The sequence below is a fragment of the Miniopterus natalensis genome, chromosome 1 (assembly GCF_054644295.1).
Source record: "Miniopterus natalensis isolate mMinNat1 chromosome 1, mMinNat1.hap1, whole genome shotgun sequence".
NCBI classification, from domain to species: domain Eukaryota; kingdom Metazoa; phylum Chordata; class Mammalia; order Chiroptera; family Miniopteridae; genus Miniopterus; species Miniopterus natalensis.
Window position 1 is genome coordinate 200,928,906 of NC_142081.1, and position 9,525 is coordinate 200,938,430.

Genomic DNA, 9,525 nt, shown 5'->3' on the forward strand with positions numbered 1-9,525 from the left:
GCACTCCCCCGGTGCTAGGGTAAAAAGGCGGCAACCAGATATTGCTCCTGCCCCACAGTCTTGCTGAAAGGAGGAAGAGGTGAGGAAGGAAGGAGGGAAAACGGAGGCAAGAAAAGGAGGGAGTGGGAAGAAAGAATCGTAGGAAAGAGAAGAAACGGTAGAGATTATGCTGACGAAGTATTCACGTAATAAGAGTTCCAAACAGAAAGAGAAAATTATGAGGCCTGAACAGACACTTCTCCAGAGCGGACCTAACAGGTGGGGAACAGATGTATGAAAAGATGCTCACCGTCACTCATCATCAGAGATGCAAATCAACCCGCGGTGAGATATCCCCTCACATCTGTCAGAATGGCTACCATCAATAAATCAACAAGCAAGTGCTGATGCTGTGGAAAATAGGGAACCCTCGAGCACTGCTGCTGGGAATGCAGACTGGTACAGTCACTGTGGAAAGCAGTATATAGTTTCCTCAAAAAATGTAAAATAGGAACTGCCTTATGAACCAGCAATTCCACTTCTGTGTATTTAGCCAAAGAAACCCAAACCACTAATTTAAGAAGATACATCTAGCCCTGGCCAGGTAGCTCCGCTGTTTTTAGCACCGTCCTGATATGCCAACATTGCAGGTTCAAGCCCTGTTAGGGCACATACAAGAATCAACCCATGAATGCATAAATAAATGGAACAACAAACTGATGTCTCTCTCTCTGCCCCCCACCTTCGCCTTTCTCTAAAAAAACAATTAAAAAAAAGGAGATGTACCCCTATGTTCATTGCAGCATTATTCACAACAGCCAAAACACAGAAACAACCTAAGTATCCTTCAATGGACGACTGGATAAAAAAGCTGTGTTACAGCCTGGCCAGCATGCCTCAGGGCTGAGCACTGACCTATGACCCAGGAGATCCCAGTTCGATTTCCGGTGAGGGCACATGTCCGGGTTGCGGGCTCCATCCCCAGATGAGGGGCGTGCAGGAGGTGGCTGATCACTGACTCCTTCATCATGAATGTCTCTCCCCCCCTCCCTTCCCCTCTCTGAAGTCGATATATATGTGTGTATACGTGTGTGTACTTTAAAGCTGTGGTTCACGTAACGGAACGTCACTCAGCAGTGAAAAAGGATGGTATTCTGCCGTCTGCAAAAACATGAGTGGACCCAGAGGGCACTATGGTAGGGGAAGTCCATCAGACACAGAAATACAAACGCCTGCTATTTCACTTGTAAGTGGACCTAAAACACAAGACATAGAATAAACAAAATGAAACAGAAACAGACGCACAGATACAGAGAACAGGCAAATGGTTCCAAAGGGAAGGGGAAGGGCGAGATGGGGAAAAAAAACACTTAGGGGCCATCACAGACACCGCTCCCCCAACATCTCTCGTTTCCCAAACTACAGGCTTACCAGTTTAGTGCCAGATCCTTCCTGCCCAAGCCTGTCTACTGCTCTTCCCACCCACTCTCTCATGCCGGCCAGCACCTTCCTCCAGGACAAACACCAGTCTCCTCAGGGCCGGCTTCTCAACCAGCAAAAGGGCGGTCAGCAGTTCTGTGTTGAGGGCATCGGAACCGGATGAAGGCCTCACTCCAGACTGCGGGCCCTGCTCCAGAGCTACGATTTGGTAGGTCAAGGGTAGGCCTGAGAATCTGCATTTCTCACAAGTTCCCAGGTGAACCAGACTTTGAGAACCACTGTGCTCTAGGTTATGGTGCAGAAACAAGCCCCAAAGCAACCACTTGCTACCAGGCTCAACCCAAAGGTGTCAGTCCTGCTCAGAGCACATGTGCGCCTCTGCAATTAGGGACAGAAACAGAGGGTGACTGATACAGCACGTCTCTCACAGCTTCCAGACACGACGTCCCCCTCCACCGCTCAAAACAAATCATGTGACCACACCAAACATCAAGGGGCAATCCCAGATCTCAAAGCAGGGACAACTGGAAAGATTCCAACCCGAAGACACATACAGTGCCCACAGACTGGCCTCCTGCACCCCCTCTTCACTCAAGTACCATCTCTACCAATGACTGGAAATGGGCTTTCCAGAGCCGAGAGATGCATGTGGCTCACACTCACTGTCTCTCTCTCTCTCTCTCACACACACACACTCACACACACACACCCTGCAAAGACCTCCCACTGCTCTTAGGAGGAAAATCCTAATTCAGCCTTGAAGAACCTGCCCCCACCTCTGCAGCCGGTCTGCACAGTTCCCCTCACCCTCTGCTCTAGCTACGTTTTTTCACTCCCACCCCAGGGTCTCTGCACAGGCTGCTCCCTCGTGGGGAAAGCTCACGCCCTTGGGCTGCCAAGCACTCTCCTGCTCCATCCAGCACTGACCTATCTCCAGTTAGCACAGTCACCTGGCAGAACTTACTAGATGCCCCATCTTTCCTTCCTGGCTTTCTTTTGTTCTGCAGAGCTCTAAATACACATATCGGTACATGGACTCGGTAGAGCCCCATGCATCGACCCATGCCAGTTGGGATCCAGCCACACACTCACCACTCCCTCCTCACAGACCCAGATGGTGCATCATTTCATTGGTCAAGATCTGTATGCATCTCTAAAAGGGACAAATCCTTTTCTTAAACACAACAAAACCACTACGGCAGCCAAAAAGATTAGAATTCCTTAATGGCCAATCTAGTAAGTTCCGTTTTTTAACTGCCTGAAATCACAAGGGGGTGTTTAGCCCTGTCAACTGGCCTGTGTTGGGTGCAGAGCAGTGAGCAGACACAGCTCTCATCTCTCACCCACAGCCCCTCTTTTTCCCTATTGATGAAACCGGGAGACTGGCCTTCTGGTTCCCATGCTCTGAGTTCTGCTAATGGCAATTTATTTTTATTTTTGTCTTTATTGATTTCAAAGAGAGGAAGGGAGAGGGAGAGAGAGAAATATCAAGGATGAGAGTCAATGATCGGCTGCCTCCTGCACGCCCCCTGCTGGGGATTGAGCCAGCAACCCGGGCATGTGCCCTGACCAGGAATCGAACCACGATCTCCTGAGTCCTAGGTCGATGCTCAACCGCTGAGCCACGCTGGCCAAGCCTGCTAATGGCAATTCTGCAGTGGCTTAACGTGCTCCTCTCTCCCCTGTATTTCCTGTAAACGGGTTGTTGGCAATAAAGATTCAGGTTCAATTACTTGGCAAGACTGTTTCACAGTTTTTGAAAAAGGTGGTATTGTGCCCACTGGCTCTTCCCTGCATTGTCCCCCCAGTTAGTTCTGTACACTCCATGGGACAAGGACACAGGCCTGCTCATCACTAGCACACAGCTGATGGTCAGTGAGCGAAGGGATGATGGGTGAGCACACGGCCCTGCTCCCAGAAACACAATGGCCACCTCCTATTCCAGGACAGTCAGTCTCAGTTAAAACGTCCCCAAGAGGCAGAATGAGTCCCCAGAGTGCAGATCGGAGGCCCAGCCGGAAGGAGCTCTAGTCGCTCACAGCCCAGCGACTCTGGGATTTGGTCTCCTGCCATGAGGACTCAATGCAGGAGGTGAGGGAGATTTGCAGCTCAGAGCCACTGAAGGAGCAGCTCTGCACAGATGGCACCCTGACTTCAAATCTTTTGGGAGAAGTAACACAGGAGCCTCTTCTTTCTAACATAGCTTTTAATTTAAATATATGTGTGTATGTAGGTCCATATGCATATTATTGATTTGAGATAGAGAGGAAGACAGAAACATCAATCGGCTGCCTCCTGCACGCCCCCCCACTGGGGATGGAGGCTGCAACCCAGGCATGTGCCCCACCAGGAATCGAATCAGCGACCTCCTGGTGGGTGGGATGGCACTCAACCAACTGAGCCAAACCGGCCGGGCTAACGTATCTTTTAACTTAAAAAAATCTAGGAGTTCACATATTTATGAAATAAAAATCTTTAGAAAAAGAGAAGACTCAAAAACTATCTCCACTTGCTAACTGAGTGCCTCTGGGCACTGCCTGAGCCCAGAAGACGAGTCAACAGGCCCTCCCCTTGAAACACTCGTGACTTGGAGAGGGAGGCAAGAGTCTGCACACATGCCGCCGACCCCGGGCCCAACACTCACAGGGAGACCAGGCTGGGCTGTGACAGGAGCATAGCAGTGGCCACAGGACAACTCAGGAAGCAGCTGCCACACATGCACAACCTGGGACAGAGCACAACAATGGTTCTCAGGGAAGAAGCTAGACAGTGCGAGGGACGGGACCACACACCACGCTCTCGACCTCGGGCTTCCTCGCCTGGAAGAAAGCACAGCACTGCCCAGCCTACAAGTGAGAGCAGAGCTTCTCTTTGGGAAGAACAGAAGTGGATGAGAAGCTGGGCCCACCTTCCCTTTCTACTGGTCCAAAGTGAGGTGACAGAGGTGCCCTGTCCTCCCATCCTGCAGACTGCGAACCCCAGGATCCCCGAGCACACTCCCCCTCATTCTGAACCCCACACTAACCGCAGCCCATTGCCACTGCCCCGCTCTTGCATCTGCCCACTCCTCCTACCCACACCCTGTGCTGGGGAAGGCCAACATTCGCTAGCACTGGCCCATGAGCCCCCCGACCTCTGTCACCAGCCCATGGTGAGAGGACACCTTTCTAACCTCACACCAGGGCAAGCATGCTCACGCTACTCCCTGCCACCCACACCCCATCTGGGACACATTACACACTAGAGATGGCACAAGAGGCTGAGGGAGGGTCCGTTTGTTCAGTGGCTGAATGACTGACAGCCCCTCAGGCACCGCTCCAGCACGGAGGTGTGACAATTATCAAGCCAAAAGAAAACACTCCCCACCCCCGCAGACTGCTCCGTGCAGCCAGGACTGCAAGTAAGCAGTACACAAGCACCGAGGAAGGTGCCACGGGAAAGGGCCCAGGTGGAGGGCAAGTGCTAGCAGGAGCAGGTGGGCAGGGAAGCCACCTGAGAAGGGGAAGGTGGGGCACAGCTGGAAAGGCAGGCAAGGAGCAACCGTGCAGTGTCCAGAGGAGATTCCAGACAGAGGAGCAAATGCAGCAGGCCAGGGCCAGAGTGGCTGGAGCAAAATGTGCCTGAACAGTGCCAACAGGAGGCTGATGACCCCCCACACACACCTCCTGAAGCAGACAGGGAGTCAGGGTGGCTTTTCTAGGAGTGGCGTCCAGCTGAGAGTGAATGAGAAGGAATTAACAGGAAAAGCCAGCCCTGCCCACACATGCAACCGGTTGTGGGGTAGGGGGGCAAACTGACCATGTGAAGGCCCAGGATTTGAAAAGCATGGGAGCCAGAGACAGGCTGGGAGGCCAGGAGAGGGCAAAGGAATAAATGCAGTGAGAGACTGGTCTTGAACCCCAAAGGGCAGTGGGAACCCCTGAAGAGTCGGCCTCACATGATCACACATGCATTTTACTTTATTTACTTTTAATCCTCACCTGAGTATTTTTTCCATTGCTTTTTTAGAGAGAGTGGAAGGGAGAGAGAGAAAGAAACACTGACGTGAGAAACACACATCGATTTGTTGCCTCCCACACACGTCCCCACTGGGGTCTGGGATGGAACCTGCAAATGAGGCACGTGCCCTTGGCTGGAATTGAACCCAGGACTCGTCAGTCTGCGGGCCAATGCTCTAACCACAGAGACAAACCGGCTAGGGCCACATGTGTATTTTAGAAAGACCAGGAAGGTGCACAGAGCTGACTGAGGATAGTAAAACTGGAGTTAGAAACACGCTGACATGACAGCCTCCGAAACAGAGCAGCAAAAACACACGTGAAAAACTAGTCAACACTCAAAAACACTGACATAAAGATACAATTTAACAGCACAACAAACTGAATTCACATCATCAGTTCTTTAGATGACAACCCAATCCACACAAAAATCGAGGTCCCAACTCCGTAGGACAAAACACTCTCTACACAGCTGCTTGCAAAGGCCAGCACTCAGTTCAAACAACACTTGCCAATTCCCATCCTTGTTTATCCTTGTATATTCCGTTGAAACCATTAAGTGTTACTGAAAGCAAGGTGCTTTGAAAACTCACCATTGGCCATTTGCTTTTTGGAAGGCAGACTAGAAAACAGCACTGATTTGAAGTCTGTCTTGATTGTTTTTAACTAGCAAACCAAATTCATCAAATCAATCAGTTCTTTCAAAAGCTACACTGCAACCAGTAGGCAAAGGAAAAATGCTAATGAGTCCCTGGGGTAACAGACTTAAGCCTTTTTCCCCCCCAAAGTGCTTACTGTAAATAGCCATTCCTGAAAAAGAAATTAACAAATCATGCAAAGACAATATGCAAACTATAAGCCTAATCCTCTAGAACTTCCGGGTCACCTCTTGCTTTTGTATTTTGTAGACTTTATGTTCTTTTTACCCGGCCCAGGGATAGAGACATCACTGCTTGCTTCATTTTTTTTTTTTTAATATATTCTTATTTATTTCAGAAAGGAAGGGGGGGAGAGAGAGAAACATCAATGATGAGAGTCATTGATCGGCTGCCTCCTGCACGCCCCCTACTGGAGATTGGGCCTGCAACCTGGGCATGTGCCCTGACAGGGAATTGAACCGGGACCTCCTGGAGCACAGGTTGATGCTCTTCCTCTTAGAGGCAGTTACAGGTCTGCCTACTGTTGCACTTACATGTTTTGTAATTAATTTTTATTTCACATTGGAGTTAGTTACAATGAGAGAAGGAAAAAGAAATAAAAGAGGGCTGCCTGGCAAACTGGGTGTTGGCTCCCTGATTGAAGTGGGTGACCTCAGGTCAGCCCCTTACTTTCCAGGCTGGGCTTCTTCCAGAGGGTCCCTTCCTGCTCCAACATGACTTAGGAAAGAGAGAGGCAAACAGGCCAGATGCTGGCATTAAACTGGGTTGTTTGTTTATGCTAAGTTCTAGGCCCGCTGATTCTGCACTTGCTGAGTGCCTGCCATGAGGGGGCACCAGCAGAGGCTGTGAGAACCCTCCTACCGCCAAGAGCTCAGCCTACAGGGGAGAAAGGTCACCGACAGCCATTAGAAGGGCAAGTACTCTGTACTCAAAAAGGGAGGACAACCCGTGGTCCACACCCAACAGCAGCCTACACAAAGGCCTGGAGCCAGGACAGGGCACCAAATGCGTGAACAAGGACCCACTTACTGGAGTCAGACAAGAGGAAGGAGTGAGGCTCAGACCACGAAGAAGCTTACCCAAGCAGTCCACCACATAGAACACCAACGGCCCAGCACACCACATATCTGAGTTTATATAAAGCCTGTGTCTTCAGTTTCTGCTGACTAAAGTGTTTCCTTGGACAGATCGTTTGTCCAGATTAAAAAGGACAGGGAACATAAATCTGGGTGATGAACTTCAGCATCGCTTTTAGCACCTTTTACACGTGCCTGTACAAGGACCCTGTATCTCACGTCGCACATGTTTTATCAGTGTTTTCTGTCTTCTCACCAGCACTTCTTAGTAAATCTGATTCCACCTACTCTTACATGGTTTACACTGAAGCATCAAACCATAAAAGAGGAAGTAGCTAATTAGTTTTAGTTTACATTCTGCGATAGGAGTAAACCTTTCAAGGCCCGACTCCTAGTAAGAAGCGAGGATGTCGACTAGGTGGAAGGCTGGACCCACTTGAAGCCCAGCCGCAGGGCCTGACCCTGCGGTTCTGACCCTCTCTTTCATTGGCTTTCCCACTTACACCGGCACCGTTTAACAGCCCCAGCCTTGTGTAAATCAGCTGCATTAAAAAAAAAAAAAAAAGCAAGCCTGGTGGCCACACCTGGTAGCTGTTCACCTTGTTTCCTTCTGTAGGTCTCCCCAAATTTCGGGCTGTGTTAGTTCGCACCTCCACGTGACCCTATCATGCATGTGCACACAGAGGAAACTGCCCGTCCTTTGGAACTGAAGTTACTTAGCCGGCAGCCTGACACGGGGCCGTCCTGGGCTGGACTCAGCGGCCAGCGGCGGGGGGCTCCGCACAAAGCTCCCACACACCCGGCGACCATGCGGCGCGCCCTCCCGGGCCAGCCGCGGCCCAGCCCCGCGGAGAAAAATGGAAGAGCAGAAAAGGAAATGACTCAAAGCCGTCGTGCTTCGGGCGTGAGTCCTCCTTCCAGCGGCGGTTGAGATTTGAACCACGCGGGCGTGGGGCGCGGGCGGCAGGGCCGCCGGGCTCGGGCTCGCGTCCTCCGCGCTGCCGTTTGGAGTTGTGGTTTTTTCAATTGTGTTGCTCTCCCCGCATTTAAATATGTAACTGGGCCATTTAAATCGTTTAGGGAAATGCGCGGAGTTAAAGTCCCAGCTGCATCAATGGGATGGCTTATTTTCCATCTCGATAACCTCGTTTTAAAAATACATAAAAGGGGCTCAACGTAACCGGCGCGCTGACGGAGGTGTTTAAGTTGGCTCGAGCTCTGGGACCTGCGGCCGGGTGTTTAACTCATTGAGAAGTCGAGGCCCGGGGCCCGCGCGGGCTGTCAGGGAACTTCCCCCGGCTCCCAAGCCCCGCTCCCGCCGCTCCGGTCCCCGCTCGAGGCCCGGGAGCCCCGGGCGCCGGCTCCCGCCCGCCGACGGCCCTGCCCTACCGTGTGCGCCCCAATGTCAGCCCCGCGACCGTCGCGTCCCGGGCGCAGGGAGGGCGGGCCGAGGCCGCCGGCGCCCGGCGTTTGTTAAATGCCCAGACCCGAGCCGCCCCTGGCGGGGGCCGCGCCGGCGAGCGGACCGCACCGGGCGCGTTTCTGCGCGTCCCGAGGCCCCGGAGAGGCCGGGGCGCCGGGGCGGCGGCGCGCGCCCACCGTCCGGCGAGGCCCCCGCGCGGCCCCCGCCTCCACCTGCCAAGGCCCGGGCCGCGTCCCCGCGCCCGCGCTGACCAACGGCCGGCGCCCGCCACTGTCACCCGGGAACCCGCGCCACACAAAAAGCGCCTCCCGCCGCCCGGCGCGCCCCTCCCACCGCCCGGCCCCGGCCCCGGCCCCGGCCCCGTCCGCGCCTCACAAAGCCCGGCGGCCCGCCCGGCGCCGCCGCGAACAAAGGCCGCCGGCCCGCGGACCGGCACAGGTGCAGCCGCCGCGGAGGCCCAACATGGCCGCGCCCGCCCGCCGCCCGGTACCGCCGCCCGCCCGCGCCCCCGGCCCGTCCCCGCCCTCAGGCCGCGGCGCCCAGTGACCTGTTGTGCGTCGCATCCTCGGCGGCGGCCGCTCTCGGGCGCGGCGCTCGGCTCCGGCGGCGGCGGGGAGGGGGCCGCGGCGCGGGGAGGGCGGGCCGGGCGAGGGGAGGGGGCGGCGGGCGCGGCCGGCCAGGCCCAGGCTCTCCGCGCGCGGCGCCGACCCCGCCCCCGCGCCTCCCGCCCGCCGCCGCCGCCGCCGGGCCGCCGCCGCCGCAGAAGCCGCGGGAAAGTGCGCGCCGCTGATTGGCTGCCGCGCTCGCGGGCCGCGGCCCGGCCGTTCAAATCCGCGCCGGGCGAGCGGGCGGGGCGGGGCGGCCGCCGCGGGCCGGCGCCGGGGCCGGGGGCCGGGGGGCCGGGGCCGCGGGACCCCGCGAGCCGCCTGGGAGCAGCGCCCACGCGCGTC

At 54.8% G+C, this 9,525-nt stretch overlaps 1 protein-coding gene across 4 annotated transcripts in view; it reads right to left on the bottom strand.

Annotated features, from left to right (window-relative positions):
• Positions 1-9,195, bottom strand: part of NSD2 (nuclear receptor binding SET domain protein 2) — a 58,558-nt gene extending 49,363 nt beyond the window's left edge. For 2 of the 4 annotated variants that reach the window (XM_087828572.1, XM_087828586.1), the window contains exon 1: positions 9,123-9,195. The gene's annotated coding sequence lies outside the window, so the exon portion shown is untranslated. Of the gene's footprint in view, positions 1-7,751; positions 8,010-9,122 lie in introns of those variants that run through there. The other 2 variants (XM_087828575.1, XM_087828581.1) reach the window with 2 other exon arrangements.
• Positions 9,196-9,525: the final 330 nt, after the last annotated feature.